This window comes from Pseudophryne corroboree, unplaced genomic scaffold (assembly GCF_028390025.1).
Source record: "Pseudophryne corroboree isolate aPseCor3 unplaced genomic scaffold, aPseCor3.hap2 scaffold_142, whole genome shotgun sequence".
In the NCBI taxonomy this organism is placed as follows: domain Eukaryota; kingdom Metazoa; phylum Chordata; class Amphibia; order Anura; family Myobatrachidae; genus Pseudophryne; species Pseudophryne corroboree.
This window is the reverse complement of record NW_026968046.1, coordinates 828,347-843,113: the sequence shown is the minus strand read 5'-3', so window position 1 is coordinate 843,113 and position 14,767 is coordinate 828,347. Positions and strand designations below refer to the sequence as shown.

The following is a 14,767-nucleotide window of genomic DNA, read 5'->3' as shown; positions in this document are numbered from 1 at the left end:
CTCTCGAAAGAAGAACAAGGCTAGAGGAAGATCTGAGACAAAGAAATCTGACTTTTACCAGAGCTGACCAGAGGAAAACACAAACACAGTCCCCCACTACCACAAATAATGCAGTTGAGTTTCCCACATTTGGGGAAATCACAGGGGTCAGCATACCCAGAATGCAATGAATGAACCTCACCCTGGGAGAACAATCTTTATGACCATGGTATCTCCTATGCAAAATAAGTATGATTTGGGATAGGGCTGGGGAGGGCCGCTGCTCAGGCACATCTCTGTCAAGTAAAGGAGATTCAACTGAGGCAGCACAAGGGAACTCTCATCTGGGGACAACAACTGCAGGGAGAACACATATTTTCAGATGAACATGGGAGAGCAGAAGGCTGCCTAATACTGAAGCACCCCCAAACAACAAACCAAATGCAACAACTAGTGCAAGCATTCCTGGGGGAAGGCCTGCAGCAGATAGATTTGCATATGGTGATGTCATCCAAGCAGTGGGTCAAAGTTGGCTTCAACCCTCGTCTGCATATGAAAAGAGAAAAGGGGCGTGCAGGGCATGGTGGCCTTTTGCGGCACTTGGCTGACCCCTAGTTTGCATTAAACACCTACACCCTCCTTCGGTGTGGGGCTCATGTTGGCTATGCCCCAGCCCCTGAAGCATTCAAGCTGATTTCTTGCAGCAGCTGGGCACTGTAACAGCTCCAGAGCTGCTCTGTAAGGCAAGTAAAAGGGTGTGGGCCCTGCAGCACTACCTGTAGTTCGCATTGTGCGTTGGAAGGCACAAAGTAAGCAGAAAGGAGGAGAAGTCAGGATAGTGCGCAAGGGCATAGAAGGGAGCGGCTCAAGAAAAGAGAAGTGGAAACAGACAGCAAACTAGGCTGGAGAGAGACCTGAGACAAAGATATCTGAATTATACGAGACCTGACCAGGGGAAACACAAATTATGCAGTCAAGTTTCCCACATTTGGGGAAATCGCAGGAGCAGCACACCCAGAGTGCAATGGGTGAGCCTTGCCCTTGGAGAAGCACCTTCATGATCATAGTATCTCACCTGGCAGGTAAGTAGGAGTTGGGCTAGAGCTGGGGAGGGTCGCTGCTCGGGCACCCCCCTGTCAAGTGAAGGAGATCCAACTGAGGCAGCACAAAGGAACTCTCGAAAGAAGAACAAGGCTAGAGGAAGATCTGAGACAAAGAAATCTGACTTTAACCAGAGCTGACCAGAGGAAAGCACAAACACAGTCCACCACTACCACAAATAATGCAGTCGAGTTTCCCACATTTGGGGAAATCACAGGGTTCAGCATACCCAGAGTGCAATGAATGAACCGCACCCTGGGAGAACAATCTTCATAACAATGGTATCTCCTATGCAAAATAAGTATGATTTGGGATATGGCTGCGGAGGGCCGCTGCTCAGGCACATCTCTGTCAAGTAAAGGAGATTCAACTGAGGCAGCACAAGGGAACTCTCATCTGGGGACAACAACTGCAGGGAGAACACATATTTTCAGATGAACATGGGAGGGCAGAAGGCTGCCTAATACTGAAGCACCCCCAAACAACAAACCAAATGCAACAACTAGTGCAAGCATTCCTGGGGGAAGGCCTGCAGCAGATAGATTTGCATATGGTGATGTCATCCAAGCAGTGGGTCAAAGTTGGCTTCAACCCTCGTCTGCATATGAAAAGAGAAAAGGGGCGTGCAGGGCATGGTGGCCTTTTGCAGCACTTGGCTGACCCCTAGTTTGCATTAAACACCTCCACCCTCCTTCGGTGTGGGGCTCATGTTGGCTATGCCCCAGCCCCTGAAGCATTCAAGCTGATTTCTTGCAGCAGCTGGGCACTGTAACAGCTCCAGAGCTGCTCTGTAAGGCAAGTAAAAGGGTGTGGGCCCTGCAGCACTACCTGTAGTTCGCATTGTGCGTTGGAAGGCACAAAGTAAGCAGAAAGGAGGAGAAGTCAGGATAGTGCGCAAGGGCATAGAAGGGAGCGGCTCAAGAAAAGAGAAGTGGAAACAGACAGCAAACTAGGCAGGAGAGAGACCTGAGACAAAGAGATCTGAATTATACGAGACCTGACCAGGGGAAACACAAATTATGCAGTCAAGTTTCCCACATTTGGGGAAATCGCAGGGGCAGCACACCCAGAGTGCAATGGGTGAGCCTTGCCCTGGGAGAAGCACCTTCATGATCATAGTATCTCACCTGGCAGGTAAGTAGGAGTTGGGCTAGAGCTGGGGAGGGTCGCTGCTCGGGCACCCCCCTGTCAAGTGAAGGAGATCCAACTGAGGCAGCACAAGGAAACTCTCGAAAGAAGAACAAGGCTAGAGGAAGATCTGAAACAAAGAAATCTGACTTTTACCAGAGATCAGAGGAAAACACAAACACAGTCCCCCACTGCCAACAAATAAAGCAGTCACGTTTCCCACATTTGGGGAAATCACAGGGGTCAGCATACCCAGAATGCAATGAATGAACCTCACCCTGGGAGAGTAATCTTCATGACCATGGTATCTCCTATGCAAAATAAGTATGATTTGGGATAGGGCTGGGGAGGGCCGCTGCTCATGCACATCTCTGTCAAGTAAAGGAGATTCAACTGAGGCAGCACAAGGGAACTCTCATCTGGGGACAACAACTGCAGGGAGAACACATATTTTCAGATGAACATGGGAGGGCAGAAGGCTGCCTAATACTGAAGCACCCCCAAACAACAAACCAAATGCAACAACTAGTGCAAGCATTCCTGGGGGAAGTTCTGCAGAAGACGGATTTGCATACGGTGATGTCATCCAAGCAGTTGGTCAAAGTTGGCTTCAACCCTCATCTGCATATGAAAAGAGAAAAGGGGCGTGCAGGGCATGGCGGCCTTTTGCGGTGCTTGGATGACCCCTAGTTCGCATTAAACACCCCACCCTCCTTTGGTGTGGGGCTCATGTTGGCCATGCCCCATCCCCTGAAGCATTCAAGCTGATTTATTGCAGCAGCTGGGCACTGTAACAGCTCCAGAGCAGCTCTGAACGGCAAGTAAAAGGGTGTGGGCCCTGCAGCACTACCTGTAGTTTGCATTGTGCATTGGAAGGCACAAAGTAAGCAGACGGGAGAAGTCAGGATAGTGCGCAAGGGCATAGAAGGGAGCGGCTCAAGAAAAGAGAAGTTGAAACAGACAGCAAACTAGGCTGGAGAGAGACCTGAGACAAAGAGATCTGAATTATACGAGAGCCGACCAGGGGAAACACAAATTATGCAGTCAAGTTTCCCACATTTGGGGAAATCGCAGGAGCAGCACACCCAGAGTGCAATGGGTGAGCCTTGCCCTGGGAGAAGCACCTACATGATCATAGTATCTCACCTGCCAGGTAAGTAGAAGTTGGGCTAGAGCTGGGGAGGGTCGCTGCTCGGGTACCCCCCTGTCAAGTGAAGGAGATCCAACTGAGGCAGCACAAGGGAACTCTCGAAAGAAGAACAAGGCTAAAGGAAGATCTGAGACAAAGAAATCTGACTTTTACCAGAGCTGACCAGAGGAAAGCACAAACACAGTCCCCCACTACCACAAATAAAGCAGTCGAGTTTCCCACATTTGGGGAAATCACAGGGGTCAGCATACCCAGAATGCAATGAATGAACCTCACCGTGGGAGAACAATCTTCATGACCATGGTATCTCCTATGCAAAATAAGTATGATTTGGGATAGGGCTGGGGAGGGCCGCTGCTCAGGCACATCTCTGTCAAGTAAAGGAGATTCAACTGAGGCAGCACAATGGAACTCTCATCTGGGGACAACAACTGCAGGGAGAACACATATTTTCAGATGAACATGGGAGGGCAGAAGGCTGCCTAATACTGAAGCACCCCCAAACAACAAACCAAATGCATCAACTAGTGCAAGCATTCCTGGGGGAAGGCCTGCAGCAGATGGATTTGCATACGGTGATGTCATCCAAGCAGTGGGTCAAAGTTGGCTTCAACCCTCGTCTGCATATGAAAAGAGAAAAGGGGCGTGCAGGGCATGGCGGCCTTTTGCGGCGCTTGGATGACCCCTAGTTCGCATTAAACACCTCCACCCTCCTTCGGTGTGGGGCTCATGTTGGCTATGCCCCAGCCCCTGAAGCATTCAAGCTGATTTCTTGCAGCAGCTGGGCACTGTAACAGCTCCAGAGCTGCTCTGTACGGCAAGTAAAAGGGTGTGGGACCTGCAGCACTACCTGTAGTTTGCATTGTGCATTGGAAGGCACAAAGTAAGCAGACAGGAGGAGAAGTCAGGATAGTGCACAAGGGTATAAAAGGGAGGGGCTCATGAAAAAAGAAGTGGAAACAGACAGCAAACTAGGCTGGAGAGAGACCTGAGACAAAGAGATCTGAATTATACGAGAGCCGACCAGGGGAAACACAAATTATGCAGTCAAGCTTCCCACATTTGGGGAAATCAGAGTGCAATGGGTGAGCCTTGCCCTGGGAGAAGCACCTTCATGATCATAGTATCTCACCTGGCAGGTAAGTAGGAGTTGGGCTAGAGCTGGGGAGGGTCGCTGCTCGGGCACCCCCCTGTCAAGTGAAAGAGATCCAACTGAGGCAGCACAAGGAAACTCTCGAAAGAAGAACAAGGCTAGAGGAAGATCTGAGACAAATAAATCTGACTTTTACCAGAGCTGACCAGAGGAAAGCACAAACACAGTCCCCCACTACCACAAATAATGCAGTCGAGTTTCCCACATTTGGGGAAATCACAGGGGTCAGCATACCCAGAATGCAATGAATGAACCTCACCCTGGGAGAACAATCTTCATGACCATGGTATCTCCTATGCAAAATAAGTATGATTTGGGATAGGGCTGGGGAGGGCCGCTGCTCAGGCACATCTCTGTCAAGTAAAGGAGATTCAACTGAGGCAGCACAAGGGAACTCTCATCTGGGGACAACAACTGCAGGGAGAACACATATTTTCAGATGAACATGGGAGGGCAGAAGGCTGCCTAATACTGAAGCACCCCCAAACAACAAACCAAATGCAACAACTAGTGCAAGCATTCCTGGGGGAAGGCCTGCAGCAGATGGATTTGCATACGGTGATGTCATCCAAGCAGTGGGTCAAAGTTGGCTTCAACCCTTGTCTGCATATGAAAAGAGAAAAGGGGCGTGCAGGGCATGGCGGCCTTTTGCGGTGCTTGGATGACCCCTAGTTCACATTAAACACCTCCACCCTCCTTCGGTGTGGGGCTCATGTTGGCTGTGCCCCAGCCCCTGAAGCATTCAAGCTGATTTCTTGCAGTAGCTGGGCACTGTAACAGCTCCAGAGCTGCTCTGTACGGCAAGTAAAAGGGTGTGGGCCCTACAGCACTACCTGTAGTTTGTATTGTGCATTGGAAGGCACAAAGTAAGCAGACAGGAGGAGAAGTCAGGATAGTGCACAAGGGTATAAAAGGGAGGGGCTCATGAAAAAAGAAGTGGAAACAGACAGCAAACTAGGCTGGAGAGAGACCTGAGACAAAGAGATCTGAATTATACGAGAGCCGACCAGGGGAAACACAAATTATGCAGTCAAGCTTCCCACATTTGGGGAAATCGCAGGGGCACCACACCCAGAGTGCAATGGGTGAGCCTTGCCCTGGGAGAAGATCCTTCATGATCATAGTATCTCACCTGGCAAGTAAGTAGGAGTTGGGCTAGAGCTGGGGAGGGTCGCTGCTCGGGCACCCCCCTGTCAAGTTAAAGAGATCCAACTGAGGCAGCACAAGGGAACTCTCGAAAGAAGAACAAGGCTAGAGGAAGATCTGAGACAAAGAAATCTGACTTTTACCAGAGCTGTCCAGAGGAAAGCACAAACACAGTCCCCCACTACCACAAATAATGCAGTCGAGTTTCCCACATTTGGGGAAATCACAGGGGTCAGCATACCCAGAATGCAATGAATGAACCTCACCCTGGGAGAACAATCTTCATGACCATGGTATCGCCTATGCAAAATAAGTATGATTTGGGATAGGGTTGGGGAGGGCCGCTGCTCAGGCACATCTCTGTCAAGTAAAGGAGATTCAACTGAGGCAGCACAAGGGAACTCTCATCTGGGGACAACAACTGCAGGGAGAACACATATTTTCAGATAAACATGGGAGGGCAGAAGGCTGCCTAATACTGAAGCACCCCCAAACAACAAACCAAATGCAACAACTAGTACAAGCATTCCTGGGGGAAGGCCTGCAGCAGATGGATTTGCATATAGTGATGTCATCCAAGCAGTGGGTCAAAGTTGGCTTCAACCCTCGTCTGCATATGAAAAGAGAAAAGGGGCGTGCAGGGCATGGCGGCCTTTTGCGGCGCTTGGATGACCCCTAGTTCGCATTAAACACCTCCACCCTCCTTCGGTGTGGGGCTCATGTTGGCTATGCCCCAGCCCCTGAAGCATTCAAGCTGATTTCTTGCAGCAGCTGGGCACTGTAACAGCTCCAGAGCTGCTCTGAACGGCAAGTAAAAGGGTGTGGGCCCTGCAGCACTACCTGTAGTTTGCATTGTGCATTGGAAGGCACAAAGTAAGCAGACGGGAGAAGTCAGGATAGTGCGCAAGGGCATAGAAGGGAGCGGCTCAAGAAAAGAGAAGTTGAAACAGACAGCAAACTAGGCTGGAGAGAGACCTGAGACAAAGAGATCTGAATTATACGAGAGCCGACCAGGGGAAACACAAATTATGCAGTCAAGTTTCCCACATTTGGGGAAATCGCAGGAGCAGCACACCCAGAGTGCAATGGGTGAGCCTTGCCCTGGGAGAAGCACCTACATGATCATAGTATCTCACCTGCCAGGTAAGTAGAAGTTGGGCTAGAGCTGGGGAGGGTCGCTGCTCGGGTACCCCCCTGTCAAGTGAAGGAGATTCAACTGAGGCAGCACAAGGGAACTCTCGAAAGAAGAACAAGGCTAGAGGAAGATCTGAGACAAATAAATCTGACTTTTACCAGAGCTGACCAGAGGAAAGCACAAACACAGTCCCCCACTACCACAAATAATGCAGTCGAGTTTCCCACATTTGGGGAAATCACAGGGGTCAGCATACCCAGAATGCAATGAATGAACCTCACCCTGGGAGAACAATCTTCATGACCATGGTATCTCCTATGCAAAATAAGTATGATTTGGGATAGGGCTGGGGAGGGCCACTGCTCAGGCACATCTCTGTCAAGTAAAGGAGATTCAACTGAGGCAGCACAAGGGAACTCTCATCTGGGGACAACAACTGCAGGGAGAACACATATTTTCAGATGAACATGGGAGGGCAGAAGGCTGCCTAATAATGAAGCACCCCCAAACAACAAACCAAATGCAACAACTAGTGCAAGCATTCCTGGGGGAAGGCCTGCAGCAGATGGATTTGCATACGGTGATGTCATCCAAGCAGTGGGTCAAAGTTGGCTTCAACCCTCGTCTGCATATGAAAAGAGAAAAGGGGCGTGCAGGGCATAGCGGCCTTTTGCGGCGCTTGGATGACCCCTAGTTCGCATTAAACACCTCCACCCTCCTTCGGTGTGGGGCTCATGTTGGCTATGCCCCAGCCCCTGAAGCATTCAAGCTGATTTCTTGCAGCAGCTGGGCACTGTAACAGCTCCAGAGCTGCTCTGTACGGCAAGTAAAAGGGTGTGGGCCCTGCAGCACTACCTGTAGTTTGCATTGTGCATTGGAAGGCACAAAATAAGCAGACAAGAGGAGAAGTCAGGATAGTGCACAAGGGTATAAAAGGGAGGGGCTCATGAAAAAAGAAGTGGAAACAGACAGCAAACTAGGCTGGAGAGAGACCTGAGACAAAGAGATCTGAATTATACGAGAGCCGACCAGGGGAAACACAAATTATGCAGTCAAGCTTCCCACATTTGGGGAAATCGCAGGGGCACCACACCCAGAGTGCAATGGGTGAGCCTTGCCCTGGGAGAAGCACCTTCATGATCATAGTATCTCACCTGGCAGGTAAGTAGGAGTTGGGCTAGAGCTGGGGAGGGTCGCTACTCGGGCACCCCCCTGTCAAGTGAAAGAGATCCAACTTAGGCAGCACAAGGGAACTCTCGAAAGAAGAACAAGGCTAGAGGAAGATCTGAGACAAATAAATCTGACTTTTACCAGAGCTGACTAGAGGAAAGCACAAACACAGTCCCCCACTACCACAAATAATGCAGTCGAGTTTCCCACATTTGGGGAAATCACAGGGGTCAGCATACCCAGAATGCAATGAATGAACCTCACCCTGGGAGAACAATCTTCATGACCATGGTATCGCCTATGCAAAATAAGTATGATTTGGGATAGGGCTGGGAGGGCCGCTGCTCAGGCACATCTCTGTCAAGTAAAGGAGATTCAGCTGAGGCAGCACAAGGGAACTCTCATCTGGGGACAACAACTGCAGGGAGAACACATATTTTCAGATAAAAATCTTGGTCATGCTCTGGTTTCTCTTCAGAACGAACAAATCTTTCGCCTCTTACTAAAGATTTCCGTGGAGAGGAGCAAAACCGAGTTTTATCTCAATTTTTGCATGCCCCATCTTTTTGGGGTTTCTTTTACCGGTTTAAAGATAGAATGAGTGTGCTTTAATGTAAGCTCATTTGCATAGAAATGACAGTAAATGTTTATTTATGTTCAAACAGAACTTTCTTGACCATGCTACTTGCTTTAAAGATCTGGGAGCACATGGAATACAGTACAAACCATGCTTATAGCAAGGAGAAGCCAGGTGAGAAATCTGCTTTCTTTCAAATTGGGCGCTCACTTTGATCTGAATGAGGACTGCTGGCACAGCACTCAGGCGACAGGTGGAATCTTGGTCATGCTCTGGTTTCTCTTCAGAATGAACAAATCTTTCGCCTTTTATTAAAGATTATCCGTGGAGAGGAGCAAAACTGAGTTTTATCTCAATTTTTGCATGCCCCATATTATTGGGGTTTCTTTTATCAGTTTAAAGACAGAACGAGTGTGCTTTCTTGTTAGCTTTAATGTAAGTTTATTTGCATAACAATGACAATAAATGTCTGTTTCTTTTCAAGCAGAACTTTCTTGACCATACTAATTGCTTGAAAGATCTGGGAGCACATGGAAAAGAGTACAAACCATGTTTATAGCAAGGGGAAGCCTGGTGAGAAATCTGCTTTCTTTCTTTCAAATTGGGTGCTCACTTTGAGCTGAATGAGGACTGCTGGCATGGCACTCAGGCGACAGGTGGAATCTTGGTCATGCTCTGGTTTCTCTTCAGAACGAACAAATCTTTCGCCTTTTACTAAAGATTTCCGTGGAGAGGAGCAAAACTGAGTTTTATCTCAATTTTTGCATGCCCCATATCATACCTCCCAACTGTCCCGATTTTCGCGGGACAGTCCCGTTTTTTGGGGACTGTCCCGCTGTCCCACCTGCGGGCCGCAGTGTCCCGCGGTGGGGAGGACAGTTGGGAGGCTCTGTCTGTCGCTGCCCTGCTTAGCAGAGCAGCGGTGAATAGTCGCTGTGCGCACAGCGTCTATTCACTGAAGTCAGAGGGAGAGGTGGCATGCCAGCGGCTCACAGAGCGCTGGGCATGCCCCCTCAGTGCCGAAAACGGGGGCGTGACTCGCGATCGCGGGTCCTCCCGCGAAGCCATGCCCCTTTTTACTTAGGCCACGCCCTTTTTGGGAGCGCGTGCGACTTCGCCGCGCGTGTGTCCCTCTTTGCGAGCCGACAAAGTTGGGAGGCATGCCCATATTATTGGGGTTTCTTTTATCAGTTTAAAGACAGAACGAGTGTGCTTTCTGGTTAGCTTTAATGTAAGTTTATTTGCATAACAATGACAGTAAATGTTTGTTTCTTTTCAAACAGAACTTTCTTGACCATGCTACTTGCTTGAAAGATCTGGGAGCACATGGAAAACAGTACAAACCATGCAGTATCACAAGAGCCTTTATTTGATCTTTCATGAAGATAGAGCAGAATTGAGGACACGTCAACAATTTCTGCCGAAGGTGGTTCATCTTTCCACATGGTGCCTTTGGCCACTGACACCTTCGTTGAGTCAAAGTCTCTGGCTGTGGTCAGAACTTTGAAAATTTATGTCACCAGAACGGTTCAGATTAGGAAAACAGAGGCTCTGTTTGTCCTGTATGCTCCCAACAGGATTGGGTGTCCTGCTTCCATGTAGACCATTATGCGCTGGATCTGTGGTAAGATTCAGCATGCTCATTCCATGGCAGGATTGCCGTTACTGAATTAGGTGAAGACCCATTCTACTAGAAAGGTGGGTTCATCCTGGGCAGCTGGTCGGGGAGTCTCGGCATTGCAACTTTGCCGAGCAGCTATTTAGTAAACACTTTTGCTAAGTTTTACAAGTTTGATACCTTGGCCGATGATAACTTCAAGTTGGGTCATTCGGTGCTGCAGAGTCGTACGCACTCTTCCACCCGTTCAAGAGCTTTGGTATAACCCCATGGTTCTTAATGTGACCCCAGCATCCTCTAGGTCGTATGAGAAAATAGGATTTTAATACCTACCGGTAAATCCTTTTCTCTTAGTCTGTAGAGGATGCTGGGCACCCGTCCCAGTCCATACTGTGTCTGCAGTTATTACTTGTGGTTATACACATGTTGTGTTATGGTTCTGGTCAGCTTTTTGCTGCAATTATTCATGCCGTTGGCTTGTGTTCTGTTGAATGCCACGTTCTGCGGCATGCTTAAGGTGTGAGCTGGTAAGATGCTCACCTTAGTTTAACAATAAATCCTTTCCTCGAAATGTCCGTCTCCATGGGCACAGTTCCTATAACTGGAGTCTGGAGGAGGGGCATAGAGGGAGGAGCCAGTTCACACCCTTTGACAGTCTTAAAGTGCCCATGTCTCTTGCGGATCCCGTCTATACCCCATGGTTCTTAATGTGACCCCAGCATCCTCTACGGACTAAGAGAAAAGGATGCCCTTGCGCACTATCCTGACTTCTACTCCCGTCTGCTTACTTTGTGCCTTCCAACGCACAATGCAAACTACAGGAGGTGCTGCAGGGCCCACACCCTTTTACTTGCCTTACAGAACAGCTCTGGAGCTGTTACAGTGCCCAGCTGCTGCAAGAAATCAGCTTGAATGCTTCAGGGGATGGGGCATGGCCAACATGAGCCCCACACCAAAGGAGGGTGGGGGTGTTTAATGAGAACTAGGGGTCATCCAAGCACTGCAAAAGGCCGCCATGCCCTGCACGCCCCTTTTCTCTTTTCATATGCAGATGAGGGTTCCAGCCAACTTTGGCCCACTGCTTGAATAACATCACTGTATGCAAATCCGTCTGCTGCAGACCTTCCCCCAGGAAGGCTTGTACTAGATGTTGCATATGGTTTGATATTTGATGGTGCTTCAGTATTAGGCAGCCTTCCGCCCTCCCATGTTCATCTGAAAAGATGTGGTCTCCCTGCAGTTGTTGTCCCCAGACGAGAGTTCCCTTGTGCTTCCTCAGTTGAATCTCCTTAACTTGACGGGGGAGGGGCTGCCCGAGCAGCCACCCTCCCCAGCCCTATCCCAACTCATACTTATTTTGCATATGAGATCTCTTGATCATGAAGATTGTTCTCACAGGGTGAGGTTCATCCATTATATTTTAAAATAGGAAGGTACAAATTACATATTTGAATTGCATTTATGTGCTGGATTCAAATGTCCCCCCCCCCCTTCCTTTCTCAATTGTGCCCGTCAGCAGCTATTCTAAGGTTGCTGCCAATGGGTGTGACACATTAATTTCTTCTGTGGGGTACACTGGACTCCACAAGGATTCACATTGGGGTGTAGAGTAGGATCTTGATCTGAGGCACCAACCGGCTCAAAGCTTTTGACTGTTCCCAAGATGCTCAGTGCATTCTCCTCTATAACCCCGCTTCCATGAACAGGGAGCTCAGTTTGTAGTTGGTGCCTTCAGTAGCAGGCCACTTAACAGGGGCCTGCCTCAGGCAGCCTATTCTTAGCTATAAATTTTGACAAGAAAAGAAGAACTTGTTTTATGAGAATCTACAAGGGCTGCAGCAGGCTAGGTCTAATAGACATCTTTACTGCAGCTTCATCACTCCCAGCGGCGCTGTATACTCCCGTGCCCTGGTTGCTGGGTCACTGCAGCGGAGGGTCCGGTTTCATCCTAAGGTCAGTCATACACACACCACCCTTCCGGATCACGAGGCCGCTGATGAAGGGGAGCGTGGCCGTAGGGGGTGGACCGTGTGCGCACTGGCGTGGACACTGATTACTGGGCAGCCGCTCCACTAGCCACCAGGTACAGTTAAGGAGCACAGGTCTGGGGGTTTTTCTCCTATATTAACCCAATTTTGTACTGCCCGCAGCGCATTGTGATAGGTAATAGGGCCTGATTCAGGTTGGATTGCAATCACAATAAGCGATCCAACTGCAAAAATTGCTAAGAGCATACGCATGTGCCTGCATTTTCTGCGGCACCCCGCAGAGAATGCGATCGCCTCTGCCTGTCAATCGGGGCGGGGGGGGATAGGTGGGTCAGCAACACTCCATTTCCAAGTCAGGGATGGAGCGGTGCGGGGGCAAGGCTTCAAAATGGGGTCTGCAACGGAGTAGACACAGGGGGCGTGGTCACAGCGGCTGTATGACATCACATTCAGCCGCTGTGATCACAAAAATGGTGGCGGCTTCCTGCGCGCACATACAGTCTGCACCAGCAGGAGGCTACACCATTTTTTATGATCACGCTGAACTGCAGTGCGACTGCAATTACAGCATGGTCAAGAAGGGAGGCGTCATGCTGGGTGGCCATGCCCTTTCACTGTGCAGGAGCCAGCACCGCTCACACACTAGTCCCCGGGTGCAGCCCCCAACCCCCGGGACACCCGGAGCAACAAAATGTAGATTCAGGCCACCAGGCCACGCCCCTACCTATGAAACCATGCCTCCTTTTTACCATTGCGCTGCTTATCTGCGCGCACTGCATTACAATCTCCCTCGCCACCTCTCTGGGTGTCACCAGTGATAGTGACACCTCTGCCATGCTTGTAGCAGCTGGTCCTAAGATCTACGCCTCAAGCCCTGAGTGTTTGCCCTTGTGACTTGTTGATCATCATAGCGAAGCAGATGCTTACAGAAAACTGCAGGGGCTTAGATTGAAAATAAAAAAATATATGGGTATAAGGTAGAGAGGAGCGGGTTCGGTTCTCCGAGAACCGAATTCCCCACGAACTCCACGTTGTTTACACTGGTCCGAGGCAGGCTCGGTTGTTCCCGCCTGACTCGCAAAACCTGAACAAGGGAAAATGTCATCATCCCGCTGTCGGATTCTCGCGAGATTCGGATTCCATATAAAGAGCTGCGCGTTGCCGCCATTTTTACTCGTGCATTGAAGAGAGAGCGGAATGGACGTGGCTATGTTCTCTCAGTGGAAATCTCAATATCAGTGCTCAGTATCAGTGGTTACTTATTGCTGCTCAGTAATACTAGTAGTGTGTCTCTCCTGCTCAGTGTCAGTTCTCAGTAGTATCCTCATCAGTGCTCAGTATCACTGCTCATTGTCTTGTGCTGCATTGTGGTGCTCAGCATACTACAGTACATTACTAATAGTCCAGTGCTGCATCTTGCTGCTCAGTGTCAGTTCTAGTATCCTCATCAGTGCTCACTATCACTGTTCATTGCATTTTGGTTTTCTGTATACTACAGTAACATAGTAATATAGTAACATATAGTAACATAGTTTTTGAGGTTGAATAGAGGCAAATTGCCCATCGGGTTCAACCTGTTTTAAGTTGTGATGATTCTACATACTTGCTGAATAATGTTTTATGACTAGTTAGCTACTATAACTCATGTTACCCCCGGATTAACCATGTTGATATTTTAAGTATTATAACCTTAGATAGCTTTTTCATTCAGAAATGTATCCATTCCTTTTTTAAATCCAATTACAGAGTCCGCCATTACCACCTTCCCTGGCAGGGAATTCCACATCCTGATTGCCCTAACAGTGAAGATCATAGTATCTCACCTGGCAGGTAAGTAGGAGTTGGGCTAGAGCTGTGGAGGATTGCTGCTCGGGCACCCCCTGTCAAGTGAAGGAGATCCAACTGAGGCAGCACAAGGGAACTCTCGAAAGAAGAACAAGGCTAGAGGAAGATCTGAGACAAAGAAATCTGACTTTTACCAGAGCTGACCAGAGGAAAGCACAAACACAGTCCCCCACTACCACAAATAATGCAGTCGAGTTTCCCACATTGGGGAAATCACAGGGGTCAGCATACCCAGAATGCAATGAATGAACCTCACCCTGGGAGAACAATCTTCATGACCATGGTATCTCCTATGCAAAATAAGTATGATTTGGGATAGGGCTGGGGAGGGCCGCTGCTCAGGCACATCTCTGTCAAGTAAAGGAGATTCAACTGAGGCAGCACAAGGGAACTCTCATCTGGGGACAACAACTGCAGGGAGAACACATATTTTCAGATGAAAATCTTGGTCATGCTCTGGCTTCTCTTCAGAACGAACAAATCTTTCGCCTTTTACTAAAGATTTCCGTGGAGAGGAGCAAAACTGAGTTTTACCTCAATTTTTGCATGCCCCATCTTTTTGGATTTTCTTTTATCGGTTTAAAGATAGAATGAGTGTGCTTTAATGAAAGCTCATTTGCATAGAAATTACAGTAAATGTTTGTTTCTTTTCAAACAGAACTTTCTTGACCATGCTACTTGCTTGAAAGATCTGGGAGCACATGGAATACAGTACAAACCATGCTTATAGCAAGGAGAAGCCAGGTGAGAAATCTGCTTTCTTTCAAATTGGGCGCT

At 48.8% G+C, this 14,767-nt stretch overlaps 19 non-coding genes across 19 annotated transcripts; 4 read left to right on the top strand and 15 right to left on the bottom strand.

The window, feature by feature from the left end:
- Positions 1-68: 68 nt before the first annotated feature.
- LOC134996156 (U1 spliceosomal RNA) lies at positions 69-232 on the bottom strand. The gene has a single exon (XR_010198862.1). It is a non-coding gene; the product is annotated as a U1 spliceosomal RNA (small nuclear RNA).
- A 674-nt stretch (positions 233-906) lies between these two features.
- Positions 907-1,069, bottom strand: LOC134996502 (U1 spliceosomal RNA). Its single transcript, XR_010199192.1, has one exon. It is a non-coding gene; the product is annotated as a U1 spliceosomal RNA (small nuclear RNA).
- Positions 1,070-1,221: 152 nt separating this feature from the next.
- On the bottom strand, positions 1,222-1,385 carry LOC134996285 (U1 spliceosomal RNA). Its single transcript, XR_010198988.1, has one exon. It is a non-coding gene; the product is annotated as a U1 spliceosomal RNA (small nuclear RNA).
- A 674-nt stretch (positions 1,386-2,059) lies between these two features.
- Positions 2,060-2,222, bottom strand: LOC134996400 (U1 spliceosomal RNA). The gene has a single exon (XR_010199100.1). It is a non-coding gene; the product is annotated as a U1 spliceosomal RNA (small nuclear RNA).
- Positions 2,223-2,371: 149 nt separating this feature from the next.
- Positions 2,372-2,536, bottom strand: LOC134996533 (U1 spliceosomal RNA). The gene has a single exon (XR_010199208.1). It is a non-coding gene; the product is annotated as a U1 spliceosomal RNA (small nuclear RNA).
- A 670-nt stretch (positions 2,537-3,206) lies between these two features.
- On the bottom strand, positions 3,207-3,369 carry LOC134996351 (U1 spliceosomal RNA). Its single transcript, XR_010199052.1, has one exon. It is a non-coding gene; the product is annotated as a U1 spliceosomal RNA (small nuclear RNA).
- Positions 3,370-3,521: 152 nt separating this feature from the next.
- On the bottom strand, positions 3,522-3,685 carry LOC134996262 (U1 spliceosomal RNA). The gene has a single exon (XR_010198966.1). It is a non-coding gene; the product is annotated as a U1 spliceosomal RNA (small nuclear RNA).
- Positions 3,686-4,657: 972 nt separating this feature from the next.
- Positions 4,658-4,821, bottom strand: LOC134996425 (U1 spliceosomal RNA). The gene has a single exon (XR_010199122.1). It is a non-coding gene; the product is annotated as a U1 spliceosomal RNA (small nuclear RNA).
- A 674-nt stretch (positions 4,822-5,495) lies between these two features.
- LOC134995918 (U1 spliceosomal RNA) lies at positions 5,496-5,658 on the bottom strand. The gene has a single exon (XR_010198632.1). It is a non-coding gene; the product is annotated as a U1 spliceosomal RNA (small nuclear RNA).
- A 152-nt stretch (positions 5,659-5,810) lies between these two features.
- On the bottom strand, positions 5,811-5,974 carry LOC134996197 (U1 spliceosomal RNA). The gene has a single exon (XR_010198902.1). It is a non-coding gene; the product is annotated as a U1 spliceosomal RNA (small nuclear RNA).
- Positions 5,975-6,645: 671 nt separating this feature from the next.
- On the bottom strand, positions 6,646-6,808 carry LOC134996350 (U1 spliceosomal RNA). The gene has a single exon (XR_010199051.1). It is a non-coding gene; the product is annotated as a U1 spliceosomal RNA (small nuclear RNA).
- Positions 6,809-6,960: 152 nt separating this feature from the next.
- Positions 6,961-7,124, bottom strand: LOC134996412 (U1 spliceosomal RNA). Its single transcript, XR_010199112.1, has one exon. It is a non-coding gene; the product is annotated as a U1 spliceosomal RNA (small nuclear RNA).
- Positions 7,125-7,798: 674 nt separating this feature from the next.
- LOC134996571 (U1 spliceosomal RNA) lies at positions 7,799-7,961 on the bottom strand. Its single transcript, XR_010199243.1, has one exon. It is a non-coding gene; the product is annotated as a U1 spliceosomal RNA (small nuclear RNA).
- Positions 7,962-8,113: 152 nt separating this feature from the next.
- On the bottom strand, positions 8,114-8,277 carry LOC134996185 (U1 spliceosomal RNA). The gene has a single exon (XR_010198891.1). It is a non-coding gene; the product is annotated as a U1 spliceosomal RNA (small nuclear RNA).
- A 143-nt stretch (positions 8,278-8,420) lies between these two features.
- On the top strand, positions 8,421-8,536 carry LOC134996012 (U5 spliceosomal RNA). The gene has a single exon (XR_010198721.1). It is a non-coding gene; the product is annotated as a U5 spliceosomal RNA (small nuclear RNA).
- Positions 8,537-8,806: 270 nt separating this feature from the next.
- LOC134996091 (U5 spliceosomal RNA) lies at positions 8,807-8,923 on the top strand. The gene has a single exon (XR_010198799.1). It is a non-coding gene; the product is annotated as a U5 spliceosomal RNA (small nuclear RNA).
- Positions 8,924-9,209: 286 nt separating this feature from the next.
- Positions 9,210-9,322, top strand: LOC134996082 (U5 spliceosomal RNA). Its single transcript, XR_010198790.1, has one exon. It is a non-coding gene; the product is annotated as a U5 spliceosomal RNA (small nuclear RNA).
- Positions 9,323-14,134: 4,812 nt separating this feature from the next.
- On the bottom strand, positions 14,135-14,297 carry LOC134996123 (U1 spliceosomal RNA). Its single transcript, XR_010198830.1, has one exon. It is a non-coding gene; the product is annotated as a U1 spliceosomal RNA (small nuclear RNA).
- Positions 14,298-14,441: 144 nt separating this feature from the next.
- On the top strand, positions 14,442-14,557 carry LOC134996005 (U5 spliceosomal RNA). The gene has a single exon (XR_010198714.1). It is a non-coding gene; the product is annotated as a U5 spliceosomal RNA (small nuclear RNA).
- Positions 14,558-14,767: the final 210 nt, after the last annotated feature.